The sequence below is a fragment of the Microtus oregoni genome, unplaced genomic scaffold (assembly GCF_018167655.1).
Source record: "Microtus oregoni isolate MIOR12 unplaced genomic scaffold, Mior012 000070F_ref0000104, whole genome shotgun sequence".
NCBI lineage: Eukaryota > Metazoa > Chordata > Mammalia > Rodentia > Cricetidae > Microtus > Microtus oregoni.
In genome coordinates, this window is record NW_024543977.1 from 6066359 (window position 1) to 6081602 (window position 15244).

Below are 15244 nucleotides of genomic sequence, written 5' to 3' on the forward strand. Positions count from 1 at the left end.
TAGTGGATCCTCGCGACCATTTGGCCTAATTCCCAGAGCTGAAGAGACGGAAATAGTGGATCCTCGCGACCATTTGGCCTAATTCCCAGAGCTGAAGAGACGGAAATAGTGGATCCTCACGACCATTTGGCCTGCCAGCCTGAAAGAATCCGTCAGCTCCAAGACAATCAGAGATTAGAAACCTTTTCTGAAAAAAACAAGGTGGAAGTCAGCAAGATGATTCCTCAAGGAAAAATACTTGCCACTAAGCTTAACAAACTTTGGTTCAATCCCCGAGAATTCATATTGTGGAAGGAGGCAACCAAATGCAAGCTGTCCTGTTCCATAGGAAAGAAGGATGCAGGGAGAGAAAGAAGAAAGAAAGAGAGAAGGGTAGGGAATAAAACCAAGATGGGCAGTGCTTAAGGAACAATATCCGAGGTTGTCCTCTGTCCTGTGCATTTGCACCCAGATATACAGATATGTACATGCACAAAGAAGCTATATTAAAACCTTATTTTTTTCCTTCTCTAATTTCTAAATGAATGTCCTGAAAGTTTACTTTAACATCAACACAGGAAAAAAAAAAGTTCTAACTAATATTGCTATGAGAGATCAATTTGGTTAAAAAAAAAATGTATTATAGTAGCTCCAGTAGTCATAGATAGGTTTTCATTTCATCCTGAAGAAACATGCTAAATGTTAAATAGCTGAATAATGTAAATAGTGTTATAACATAATAATTATGGTAAAAAAGATTCACAGATATTAAAAGGACCATGCCATGCAAAAATCATGCAATAAAATCATGAAACTTCTAAGCCACTGGTAAACGACGGCTAGCTACCTTTCTGAAAGCAGTCCATTCTAACCACATCTCTAACAACAGCAAAACCAGTAAGCTGTCTAGAGCTGTATGCAACTGAGCATCTATGAAGACTGACTTTGGTGGGTACAAGATACTACACACACCCTCAAGAAAGGAAGTAGACAAAAAGAAATGCAGCCTTCCCAGGATGTTTAAATAACTAAAACATTTCTCAAAATAATACATCACAAAGCAGCCTAATTCTCAAATATAAAATAATCCTGAGACTGGCAAAGAGAAAACATATTTGTTTTGTTTTTTGTTTTTGTCAAATGCTTGATTGAGTGTAGACATCTAGAGTACTGTAAAACATGCATTATCTGTAGATTCAAAAGGAGCAAGCCACATTGTCTTCACTGGAGAAAACATATTTGTTACACACAATTTTTTTAAGTTTCAAGAGAAAAATGAAATCACAAATACGCTGTATTAGCACAATCACTACCAATAATATGTTAACATAAATGTCAATAAAGCATACATATTCTTCAAGAAGGAAGACTGTTCTTTGGCTGGGAACAGGAAATCACAAAACTGATTTTCAACCTGCCACAATCAATCAACTGTTAAAGTATATTCAACATTTCTATTCTATTTACTCAATTGAGAGTTTCAGTCAGTTAGTTACTGCCTTGCTTTGGAAACCTCCTCAAAGCCAGTCAATCTCCAAATCCAAGTTTAAAGTCAGCCGTCAATCATGCCACCTTTGAAAACAAGCCAATTTTAAAATGCCATGCTTCCTTAAAACGCCAGGAGGGCTGTGCTCTCCCTTGCTTAAATAACAAGCAATCCCGGCTTAGCTTTAGCTCTATTTATGTAGTGGATCTCTTCATGTCATAGTTCAGCAAATGCGATGGCTATTTGAATATTAATATTTTCTTCTTGGGAGTAAGAAAAAATATTTGTTATAATAATCTAATTTCATAAAAGGCAGAACTCTTTAAGGCCTTTTAAGTAATCTGCGCTCACAACTCTCCACACCCTTAAGATTTAGAATCTCATAATCAATGGTCCTAACTCCAGTCAATGGGTGTATTATACAAATACTAAAACATCTGTGTAGTAATAAGAGTGGCGGGGCTGCATCCCCAGCACCCCGGCTGCCCACATGGCTAGCTTATGCTCCAAAATAACAACACACAAACTGTATTCATTTAAACACTGCTTGGCCCTTTAGCTCTAGCCCTTACAGGCTAATTCTCACATCCCGATCAACCCATCTCTAATAATCTGTGAGCACCGGTCTTACCGGGAAAGATTCAGCATGTCTAACCTGGCGGCTTGCTTCATCGCGTGCGTCTGCCTGGGAGCTGGGAGCATGGCCTCTCTCTGAGGCGTCTGCTCCCAAGAGGAGAGCTGTGGAGTCTGAGCTCACTTCCTCTTCCTCCCAGCGTTCTGTTCTGTTTATTCCTCCCACCTATCTTCTAACCAATAAAATGGGCCAAGGCAGTTCCTTTATTAGCCAATGACCTTCCTCCATCACATCTGACCACCAAAACTTATACCAATAATCAACTGTTATCAAATAATCTTCAAACAAAATACTGCTTAAATATTTTAAGTAGGTATCTTTTTTCATCTAATGAAAATGATGGTCCAGCTTTGTTTTTATAAAAGGTAACTCTTTAATCCCTGCACTCGGGAGGCAGAGGTAGGAGGATTTCTGTGAGTTTGAGGCCAGCCTGGCCTACGAAGCGAGATCCAGGTCAGCCAGAGCTGTTACAAAGAGAAACCCTATCTCAACCCCCACCCTAAAGCGTTAAACTGTAAAAATCAAAAATCTTATACTGTATTTATTTGGGCAAACGTATCAACTCTTGTTTACAATTTAGGATATAAGTAACTATCGCCAGCTCCTATGACCTCACAAATGTGAACTACTTATTAGAGTAGAGATGTCTGCTTCAGAAAGAAAGTACAATAGCTTCCATACATTATTCTGTCTGTGGTCAAGTCAAGTATATCTGTGGATTAGAGCAGCATAGAAAAAAACTAAGAGAAATACCCTCAAATTGACATGAAAAATGATAAATCTTCTTATCTCATTTTTGAATTTGAATCCACCCTACCAAGAATACTAGAGACTCAGATTCAAAGGAGGCACAAATGGGAGTCCCCTCCCAAACATGAATCAGTCAGATGAGGAAAGTGACTGTTCCCACACAGACTTCCTCATTTAGCTAAAGGCAAATACAGATCAGAGTTGTATTTGTAGACTGCCTTTGGACTTAAGTATACTCAAAAATAAAAGTCTAAATAGCACATCTTATTACCATATAGTTTAACAAAACTCAGAAAATCCCCACTCAAATCAAATCTGGGAGGATCGCAAACTAGAGTGGCAACATTAATGTAAGTCTATGTGCCAAGAGACCAATGTAGTCAAAGTATAGATTTAGTGAACATAACAATGTAGTCAAGTTCATATCTTGGAAATATCTGCATCGGCAGTTTAACTCAGTGGAAACAGCCAAAGAAACACATTAGAGTTGAGGGACCTTGCTAGATGACTTACTATTTTAAACCAGTTTCCTCTTTATAAGACAGGAATAATAGCTTCATTTCACAGTACTCTTAGGAAGGTGAACTGGCTGATAGCAATAGGTAACTTTAAAGCAGTCCTGGGTATTAAGACTTAACTCCAAGTGCACTTTGCTTTTTGTCACTAAACTGTTCTAACACATAGGACAAATAATTTGACCTGTAGCATTTTCTTACTGTCAAATTATAAAGATAATATATGCCCTCCACATCTTACAGATGCTGCCAAAAAATCACATATGAAAACTCCCCAGAAAAGGTCTTTGAAAAATTAACAAATATGTAACTGAGGTAGCTAATTCAGTGTGTATAAAACATGAAAGAAGTTTGGGGCTGAAGATATAGCTCAGCTGTTAAAAGCACTGGCTGCTGCTCTTGCAGAGGAACTAGGTTTGGTTTCCAGCATCTACATGATACTCACAACCACCTGCAGCTCCAGTTCCAGGGATATTCAATGCCCTTTTCCAGCTTCCTTGGATACTGTGTGCATATACATAACAGATAAAACACTCATACTCATAAAATAAGTAATTTCTTTAAAAAGAAATTGCATTGCTAAAGCATTAATTGAAACAAGAAAGAAAAGAGTGAAATAAATAAATAAATAGCAGGCATTATGGTTTGGAGCTTAAATGTCTACTAAAGGTTCATATGTGAAAGGTTTGGTGGCCAGCCTACACTGCTGAACTTTTAGGAGGTGGGGCTTACTCAGATCTCCTCCACTATAAGTTCCTCCCCACATAAAACTGTCTAACACAGGCCCAAAACGATGAGACCAAAGGTGCATGTATATCAATCTTAAGCAGCTGATTAACAGAAAAGTCGAATACTAATGTGTGGAACTTTGGCAGGACACACTTATAAATGGTGGAAACCTGCCTAAGTATTTCAAACACAGCCCCTCCATTGCCCTCTGTTATGCAAGCAGCAACATTTCAAGCCAGTTCCCTTATTTCACTACTGAGTCCTGTCAACACTGAGGTAGTAGAACTGGGGAAAGTCATTACTCCACAGAGATAATCAAATATCAGAATTTTTCATTTGGTAAAAATTTTAACAGTGCCAAATAAAACTAATGCAAATTTAGTAAAATATGCAAGACTTTGAGTAGTTCTTTTGTTGAAAAGAACTCTCGGGGAGCTTCCAACCCGTCAGGCAATTGTCTAAGCTTTCTTTTGCTCCTTTGCCCTTTTCACACCCCATCTCTCAAGTGTGGGGCAGGGGGAAAAGGAGATGGGAAACCGGAATCAACTAATCAGCATATATTTATGCATCGTTCTACTCTAAATCTATTCCCACAGGTTTTTTCTCATACTATGCTCCTCCAAAAAGTGAGCCATATTTATTCATCCCCCAAATTCCCTAAACCTAACCAATATCCTTCATATAAAGTCACTGTTACCAGCTATGAATGGCAGGCAATGGAATGAGACTAGAGACAGATGTGAAAGAGACAGAGACTTCATCCTGAACCCACACTATGGAAATGAGAGACAAAAGAACAAATGTTAGCAGCAGACATCCAATCAAATAAGGAAGAACCAGCAAACATACAAGCCTACCATGTATGCTTCCTCCTCTTACCTCCTGTAATCAACCAAAGATTAGAAAAGAACAAAAGCAGTCAATCTTTTCAAAACTATGTGTATTTCTATCCCTGACTACAGTCATCGCATATACACTCAACATGTCCATATGAGGTAGTTACCTATGTGGACTCCAAAGTCTGAGCACTTTGGGTGTGAATCCCACTTCTAACACTTACAAACTCATGGCAATGGGTAGGGACATAAGTCAGAGGCCTTGCCCTACAAGATGACTTAAGGCAGCTCCCTGTGCCTCCATTTTCTCATCTGCAAAATGGGGAACAATAAGTTCCTAGCACATATAACTGTTTTAAGGATTAAATGAATATATGTAAAAATATGTAAAACCTTGCCTGGAATATAGTTCATATATACATCATTCTAATTAGTATCATTGTTACTAGCATCCATTACTATATTTAACAAAACTAAAACCTGAAAGTAAAACTGGACTTTTATTTTCCTCCTAATCCTGTCTTCTCAGAAAACAGCACCTACTTCTTCCACCCAAACCCGGAAACGTTATTACTCCTCCCTTTCCTCAGCACGCTCCCATCAGTAAGTCCTGTCAACAGAATTGGAGTTCCACCTCTTAATGCCACCTCCAAAATTGCCTCTCTTGGTCTAAGGTCCCATACCATCTCCCCTCTCAAGGTACAGCACAACAACAGTCTCCTGCCTCCTCATTTTCATGCCCCCTCCACCACTCCATGACTCTACAGTTAGTATGCCATGGGGTAAATCAGGAAACAGATAGCATTCCCATGATGGTGCTGTCTTGTGGCTTTTCCATTACACTTACACATAAAGTATCTACTTTGACACAGGCTTTGGGACCCTACCAGAGTCTATCAGATGTTTCAAGGTTATATGTCAACACTTCTTACTATGCTGAGACAGAACAGTCATTTGGAACACAGCCTCTCAAATCAGATGACCTAAATTCAAATGGCAAAAATTTTAACAGTGCCAAATAAAACTAATGCAAATTTAGTAAAATATGCAAGACTTTGAGTCTCTTAAGCTTTTAGCTTGAGTACACATCTAACATGTGCCAGTTTCCTCATTTATAAAAAACAGAGCTAGTTCTCTTTGTTTAAAAGGCAGTTGGAAAGCGTTCAGTGTTTAGAACTGGGCCTTGCATATGGTGAGCTTTCCAGGCCGGATGGTTATACTATCTCCATCCACCACTCCCAAGTGGAGAACGAACCCAGGGCCATAGCTCTACTATTTCTACCCAGGCTGGGCTTAGACCCCATCTGCGGCCAATGCAGTCCTTGAATTTGTACTCCTCCTGTCTTGACCTCCCAAGTAATTTACAATCCACCAGCTGGGCTCCTGATGGGGCCCCACACTGTCCCCTCACCAGCCTCTCGCCTTTATGTCACTGCACTCTCTCTGTGTGAAACAATTTCATGTACCTATTCCCTGTCTAGTTCTCCACTGAACTCTGCTAGCGTGCAAGTCTTTACCCTTGCCATCTATTTCTAGTTCTGACTCAAAGTCTGACTACTGGTGGCTGATGCAAATAGCATGCCATACTTAGAAAGCTGCCTGTGCTCTCCATGGTCTCATCTGATACCAGTAAAAGTAACAAAAGTTATACTATCATCTCCCACTTATAGACAGATTTTTAAAAAGTTCCAAGATTTTGATGACTTGTCTTTGGAAAGCCCTGCTTTGATTCAAAGGGTCCTTTGTAAGGATTTAATACCCTCCACTGAATTCACAGAAATGGGGCCCTCTTGATCTACTGTTTCAATCCATCCTAGGGTGTGTATATTCCCTTCAAAATTCCCGACAAGTTCCTGTACCAGAGTTTGAGAAAAGTGTGTAACATTGTAATGTTGTACCTAACTCTTCACTAAGGCAAGAGTTGACTAAACCATATAAGTATACAAGCTGACCCTACTTATCTGTGTTGAGTATAACCTACTAGTTCTGAGCTGCTAAAAAGTTTTCTGAAAAAGATGGGGGGCAACGTATTGCCAATATCTCTGTGATAGTGGTACCAGTTATTGGATCTCTGATAAATCAAAAATATAGCTGAGATACCTACAGGTTTAAAAGTCATGATCAGACGGGTCGGGTAGGTGTGGGGAGGAGGTAAATCCCCGAGAAAGAGCTTTATATACAAATGGACTACCACATTCCTCGGAATGAATATTTTCATAAGCGTTGTGTAGGGCTACATAGGTTGGGTAGACTCACAGGGTCTCAAGGCATTGTAGCCCTGCTGGAGGTGAAGCAGCATGCAAGTTGCATTCAGCCACCTGGGCACTTGCAGGATCTCAAAGGAAGATGGGCTCAGGGCTGCTAGTCTTTGAAGGGGCTCTCCATCCCAGGCTGACCGAGAAAGTCCTACTGCAAAATGAGAATGGAGACTGGGACCTAATCTCTTTATCAACGAAATTTAGGGAGCGCCTCGCCAGTTTCCAGTTCCCAGGCCTTAATCACCCGCTCTTAGCTGTCATAGGCCAGCAGGAACGGTGCTGACCGGGCTCAGGAACGGCCTCGCCTCCACAAGCCCACGATCCCAGGACGGTGCGCTCCCACTTGGGACGGTCACCGGCCTGGCGACACGGTCGGTGGCTGCCGGGTCTCCCGAGGCTTCCCGGTGCCCGTGGTCAACACCGCGACCGTGACAGCTAGCAGCCCTCAGGCCCCACGAGCCCCACAAGCCAGGCAGCTGCAGGATCCTCGCAAACTTACAGTTTTCCTACTGCGTACGCGTCACGGCGGGGTGACGTCACGGGCCGGCGTTCAACGAGGTCAGCCCGCGGGCGTTGTGCACCGGCCCAGGCCCCGCCTCCAGCGAGCGGCGGGAGACGCCCCGTCCCGCCCTGCCCAGAGCGGCGCGCAAGCGCACACGGCCTGCCGCCTCGTGCCAGTGGGCTTCGCAGACCGGCGCGCCTTGGCGGCCACTCTTCACCATCTTCACACAGCCCCTGAGGCGAGAAGGTCCCGAATCCATGGAACGGGGGTGACCCACGAGAACAACTCAGATTCTCGCTCGGGCTTGGGACGGACGGAAGGGTTCTTCCATAGTCCTTCCGCAGACACTGCCTTCCTCCCCTCACCTGTCACTAAAACTTGTGCACGTTTGGTAACACTTGTTCTCCTCCAGAGGCCCAGGGGTTCTCCGCCAGGGTCACAAGGGCAACTCTCCCATGGGCAACTCTCCCATGAACCACTCTCCCATGAGCCCTTGCGCAGTCCCACTTCTGCCCCCCCCCCTCCCGCCCGCGCCCAGATGGACACGCCCACCAAGAGTAGACCGCGCCCGCTCCAGTCCAACCAGAGCGAGCCCCGCCTATGTATGTCCCGCCCATGTCCGGCTAGGCCCCGCCCCCAGGCCCCGCCCTTCCGCGTCCGGCTTTGGGGTCAGCTGCGGCGGAGGGGCCCCGCCCTCCCGGGCCCCGCCCTCCCGGGCCCCGCCCTCCCGGGCCCCGCCCTCCCGGGCCCCGCCCTCCCAGTGCCTGTCTGCGTTTCTGCAGAAAGAGCCTTCAGCCTCTTCCTACTGCAGTCCCCTTTTACAAGTCACCTGTTAAGTTTATCAAGTAGTGACCCGAGTAGACTTTCCAGCTTTCCCTTAGGTGACGAAAACACGGCTGTCCAGCTCTGGCTAAAAGACCGCTGCGAAGAAAGTGAAGGCGGAGAGTGGACCACAGAATCTGAAGACTAATTCCTGCTTCTTAGGAGTCCCACGATACTCCTTCAAGCAGAAAAAAGTAAATCTTATGATTTAAAGAAAAAAGAAAAGAAAGAAGAAGAAAAAAGCAGTTCAAATTGTTTGTCTAGCACCTAGAAAGAAGACATATTGAAAAGAGGGAGGGTCACTTTTATAATTTATAGAAAAGTAGCCAGGTCAGGGATTTTTCAGGGCAGCCTCTGTGTGCATTTAAATCTAAAACAATGGTTTGTTTACGCTTCTCTTTGGAGTGATGACTGGGAACTAGTAGCTTTTAAGCAGAGACCTGCTTGGAAATAGGCTCCTAACCAGAAGCAGGAGAGAATGGAGTTCCAGGACAGTCTGGACCGAAGAGATCCTGCTTCAAAAAATAAAATAAAACAATAATGGATCCCAGGAAAATCTGTCTAGATAATTAGTTTTGAAAGAACATAATCAGTGTGGCTACATACTATGCAATGTTTTTATCCTTATCAAATGATATAAGATAAATTTTTGGACATAATTTTAACATTATTTTGTGGAAAATGTAGAAAATTAGCAGTTTTAAAACTTGCACATATCTCTAGTGATATTTTTTTTTTATGAAGAGTGACCATAAGATTCTGTCTTTTCATTATTCACATGCTGACAGGTCTTCTATACCACTTCTCCAAACGAATTTTTTTTTCGTAGACCCATTGCTTCTTATTTTTTATTGCTTTTATTGAGCTATAGTTTTTTCTCCCTTCATCTCCACCCCCCTTCTTTTCTCTCCCAAGGTCCCCACTCTCCCAATTTACTCAGCAGGTCTTGTCTTTTTCTACTTCCCATGTAGATTAGATCCATGTGCATCTCTCTTAGGGTCCTCGTTGTTGTCTACGTTCTCTAGGATTGTAGGTAGGTTTTTCTTTGTTTTATGTCTAAAAGGCACTTATGAGTGAGTACATATGATATTTGACTTTCTGGGTCTGGGTTACCTCACTCAATATAATGATATCTAGATCCATCCATTTTCCCCAAAATTTCAAGATGTCACTTTTTTCTGCTGAGTAGTACTCCATTATGTAAATGTACCACATCATCTTTATCCATTCCTCAGTCAAGACACATTTAGGTTGTTTCCAGGTTCTGGCTATTATAAATAATGCTGCTATGAACATAGTTGAGCACATGTCCTTGTAGTATGGTTGAGCATCCTTTGGGTATATATCCAAAAGTAATATTGTTGGGTCTTGAGGTCCTAATTTTCTGAAAAATCGCCATACTGATTTCCAAAGTGGCTATGCAAGTTTGTACTCCCACCAGCAATGGAGGAGTGTTGCCTGTACCTCACATCCTCTCTAACATAAGTTGTCATCAGTGTTTTTGATCTTGGTCTTTCTTACAGGTGTAAAAAGGAATCTCAGAGTTGTTTTGATTTTCATTTCTCTGATGGCTAAGGATGTTGAGCATTTCCTTAAGTGTCTTTCATCCATTTTAGATTCCTCTGTTGAGAGTTCTCTGCTAAGGTCTGTATTCCATTTTTTAATTGAATTATTTGTTCTTTTGATGACCAATGTCTTGAGTTCTTTGTATATTTTGGAGATCAACCCTCTGCCCAGTGTGGGGTTGGTAAAGATCTTTTCCCATTCTGTAGGCTGCCATTTTGTCTTGTTGACCATGTCCTTTGCTTTACAGAAGCTTCTCAGTTTCAAGAGGTCCCATTTATTAATTGTTTCTCTCAGTGTCTGTACTACTGGTGTTATATTTAGGAAGTGGTCTCCTGTGCCAATGCCTAAACAGGAATTTTTAAAAGAGATCTTCTAGCTAACGCCTCAGATTCTCCTACAGGTAAATGTCATTGTGCTTTTCTTTTAAGAATGGGTGTTGGTGGCACAAGCCTTTAATCCTAGCATGTGGGAGGCAGAGGCAGGCAGATCTCTGTGAGCATGAAGTCAACCTGGTCTACAGAGCTAGTTCCAGAACAGCTAGGGCTGTTACACAAAGAAACCCTGCCCCAGGGTGAGTGGGGGTAAAGAGTGGGAATACTATGTGCCAAATGTGTTAAATATTTCTAGTATAGGGCATGATAAAAAAAAAATATTCATTAATCACTTGATTGTTCAGTATTTTTTCCCTAATGCTTCAAATTAGTTGTGTATGTGGGATGTGTGCTCAAATGTGTGTTTATGCTGGCCTATGAGTACCATGTCATATGTGTAGGGGTCAGAAAATAGCCTCAGTTATGGGACCTATCTGGCCTTCCACCTTGCTTGAGGCAGGTTCTTTGTGTTTGTTGCTGTGCAGGAGTTTCCCGAGATTTGCCTAGCTCCACCCTCCATCTCAGTATAGGAGCACTGGGATTTCAGACTGGAAGTACTAAATCCAGTTTTACATAGATTCTTAAGATTTGAACTCGGGTCCTTACACTTATGCAGCAAGCACTTTCCTCACTGAGCCAGCTCCCCGGTCTCACAAGTATATTTTTGAAAACCTGTGTTGCTTTGTACTAGAAAGGAGGAAGTGTGATAAACAGAAGACTGAGAGAGAACCGTGAAAGTCAGAGAGAAGTTTGGAGGAAGCAGATAAGAAGTACACACTGAAAATGTTAAATATCTTTAATGTGTGATACATTCACCTTTACGTACTCACATAGAAGCACAGTAAGAGTTGGTGGAGCTCCTGTATGAACTGGAATTTGGTACTAAATGAGTAGTGAGAAGTTAGCACTGGATGTCTTCATATTAGGCGGACCTGCGGGCAGAGCTATCTTTAAGGAAATAGACATCTGCCCCTTCCAGGTGCAGTTCTGGAAATACCGAGGCACTCTAGTCTTGGGGTGTTGCTTTATCCTTGAGATTCTTTCATTTTGATATCTGCTGCCTCTAGCAACCACTGTCCAGCCTCTTTTACTTCAATACACACTATACTTCCTTTGGTTCTACTTTAGCAACCTGAGTAGAGTCCCACTCAACCATTGCAGAAAAAAGTACCTAATACTTGAGAGAAATTTAAAAAAGTAAAGAAATACAATGGCTAATTTTTCCTGGATATTAGATGCCAAGCACCATAATTCATTATTTAATCCTTGAAACTGAGTATATACTGTAATTATTCCTATCTTACCCACTGGGCAAGCAGAACTGTAGGAGATCATTGCAGGTACTGAGTAGCAGAAGCAAAACTTGAAACCATACTCCATAACCACACCTATAATAATCACTCATCTGTATAGTTTCATGAAAAAAGAAAAAGAAAAACCACACAATCCAAGAAAGCAAGAAGCAGAAAGTTCAAGGAACAGTATGTAAAAATTTAAAACTCTGACCACAGTATATCACTACCTTCACAGCTTTCCGTTCTGTTTCCAGCAGGTGATTTTGTTTTTAAGGTGCTCACTGTGACCCAGCTTGTTAATTTTGTGACTCATTCATGCATTTCTACCTTTAGAAGTAGAAAACATAAAATTCCTGCTTCATCACATATGAATAAGAATAATTTAGATCAGGTGTGGTAACAGATGTCTTTAATTCTAGTATTCTGGAGACAGTAACAGGCAGATCTCTGTGACTTTAAGGCCAGCCTGATCTATGTAGTGAGTTATACACCAGCCAGAGACCCTGTGTCAGAAAAAGAAGAGAAGGAGGAAAAGAAGGTTAAGGACAAGGAATCTTTCTGTAAGCATAAGATTATGTTGCTGTTTGTTTTATCTATCCTCACCAGCATGCGAACCATGCATTCTATCTCTGGGCTATATTCCAAGCATATGGGGTGGGGGGTAATCCTGATGTGGCATTCTTCTCTGTATGCTGTGAATATCACTGGGGAATAAAGAAACTGCCTTGACTGTTGATAGGGCAGAACTTAGGTAGGTGGGGAAAACTCAACTGAATGCTGGGAGAAAGGAGGCAGAGTCAAGAAAGAAGCCATGTAGGCACACTGGAGACAGATGCTGGGAACTTTGCCAGTAAGCCACTGCCACATGGCGATACACAGATTACTGGAGATGGGTTAAATAAATACATAAGAGCTAGCCAATAAGAAGCTAGAGCTAATGGGCCAAGCAGTGATTTAAATGATACCGTTTCTGTGTGATTATTCCAGAAGTCTGGGTGGCTGGGAAACAAACAAGCAGTTCATTACAACAGACTGGTGCTCATGTGACCAACTAAAATCCACTTAAAATCTAGAAAGTTTGGGAAGGAATTCTAGACACAAAAGAACAGAGTTAACATGGTTTGGTAGTAGCATTTTCTTGGGCGGGCTGTTTTCTAGAAACAAGCAGAGGCATGGCTCCTTTAAGAGAGGTTTTCCTGATTCAGCTGTAAAGCAGAAAAAAAGCCATACTGTTTTGAAAACTACAGCTTTCTGGGGCATGCTGCCAGCATGAACTCTGGCTCTTTCAGGAGACCGGGCATTTAAATGGAATTTGTAAGCAACATGTTACAAACTGCTTAATGGCTCAACATACGGCTGCATACTTAGAACTGGGGCAGTGTGCACAGCTTGCAGAGGAGTGAACAAACCTCTTCCATTATGTTGGACTAGGTGGAGCAAGCAGAAAGTGCCGTATATACCCTAGTGATGCCGCAGCTTTGGTTTTTAAGAAATGCTTAGCATTTTAAGAAGCAGTCCTGATCCAAAAATAATTATTAATACAGAATAAAGACATATTCAGATGGAAAAGACCTCTAAATGGTTTGGATAAATGTATGTAGGCCTTGGAGAGTGAAGAAAAAGAATATAGACAGTTATAAAAGGAACTAATGTTTTTATTTAAAAAAGGCAAATTCTTTAAAGAAACAGTACAGACAGTCATAGATATTGTTTATAAGTGTTTGTTTACATTTAAATGGGGATATGCTATAAGATGGATACCTTGCATTGGCATGGATCTTGCTTTATTCATACAAATTTAAGGTCAATTTTGTTATATGTATATTTCTGTTTTGATTAAGGTATTGTGTTGGTGCAGCTTATTTAAAAATGTAATGTATAATTAAGAAATATAGGTTAATAAATAATCATATATAATAGTCAAGCTTATAGTCACATTAGATTTTTTGGATGTAAAGAGATGTATTTCAGATGGATAGGCATTCTTCCAACCTTTCAAAAACTATAGAATATGGCATTTAAAATATTTTAAGAACTTAAGACTTTTCATGACAATGAAACACATCTGCTCCTGACAGCACCAATCTACTTCAAGAGGAAGATTGGCATCAAAGAGGCTCCTTATGGAGTTGGTTAGCCACTTGGGCAAGAGACTGCTCTTGTCTGGACTGTTTAATGAACTGAATATGCAGGACTCACAGGAAAATAAATGCTAGACTTGCCTAAAGGTGAGACGATCCATTGGGGTTCCTGCTTCATGAAAGAATTTGCAAAACATTCTGCAGAACACAGAAGAAAGTGACTGACAAACTGCCAATATAGGTAGAACTGTCTTTGAAATTTCCTGCTTTATAGAAAAGTCTGCTGGATACTATGAGCTAGTAGGCTGAATATGGAAGCCCCAATGGTACAGAAGAACTTTGGATATCTGTCCAGGCAGCAAGAAGTCTCTGCTAATTCTAGAGTTTTGGAAGTTGCTTACAATGCACTTCCTGTTTACTTAGATAATATTGTATCCTTCTGGAGTCTTTGATGGAGTTGAAGAATTGATATAGTTTTCCTTAGTTATGATAAAAGATAAAATAGATATAAATATTGTAATTGTAATTATTGCTTGATACCTGTATTGTTATAGTAATTTCACTATGTTAAAGTTAAAACCTTCCTTTTCATTTAAACAGAAAAGGGGAGGTGGTGTGAGATTCCCCTCTGTATACTGTGAATACCACTGATGAATAAGAAACTGGCCTGTTGATAGGGCAGAACTTAGGTAGGTGGGGAAAACTCAACTGAATGCTGGGAGAAAGGAGGCAGAGTCAAGAAAGAAGCCATGTAGCCCTGCTGGAGACAGACTTTGGGAAGTTTGCTGGTAAGCCACTGCCATATGGCAGTACACAGATTAATAAAGATGGGTTAAATAAATATGTAAGAGCTAGCCAATAAGAAGCTAGTGCTAATAGGCCAATGAGTAATTTAAATAATATAGTTTCTGTGCGATTGTTTTGGAAGTCTAGGTGGCCAGGAAATGAACAAGCAGTTCATTACAACAAAATCCCCACAAAAACCAACCAACCAAACAAACAAAACCCCATCTTTTTAACAGGTGTCTCATAAAGTTGTCCAGGCCAGTGTTGAACTTGCTGAAGTCTACAGGCACTACTTGAACTTACAACCCCCCTGCCTCAGTGTGGTGTGTATATGGGTTTATTTATATATCTGGCACCATACCATTTAATGCTGAATAATATGTGTGTATTCTGGGCTGTCATGTTAAAGTATTTATTGCCCTAGGACTCAGAAAAGATACTTGTTCTTACAATTGCTATTGTTTGTATCTAGAATATTCCCCTGAAGTCCAGGATTAGTCCTCATCAAGAAATGGAGCCTAGTAACAGGTCTTAGGTCACTAGTTGTCTGCAAAGGGAATTATGAAACATTTAGACCTGTAGAAATTTTCATAACTTAATATAGGAAATATCTATAGAACAGATGATAGAAGGA

At 41.2% G+C, this 15244-nt stretch overlaps 1 protein-coding gene across 4 annotated transcripts in view; it reads right to left on the bottom strand.

Moving 5' to 3' along the window:
* Znf438 (zinc finger protein 438) overlaps window positions 1–8174 on the bottom strand; it is a 135049-nt gene extending 126875 nt beyond the window's left edge. The window contains exon 1 of one of the 4 annotated variants that reach the window (XM_041641581.1): window positions 8055–8174. The gene's annotated coding sequence lies outside the window, so the exon portion shown is untranslated. Of the gene's footprint in view, window positions 1–7431; window positions 7646–7686 lie in introns of those variants that run through there. The other 3 variants (XM_041641584.1, XM_041641582.1, XM_041641583.1) reach the window with 3 other exon arrangements.
* Window positions 8175–15244: the final 7070 nt, after the last annotated feature.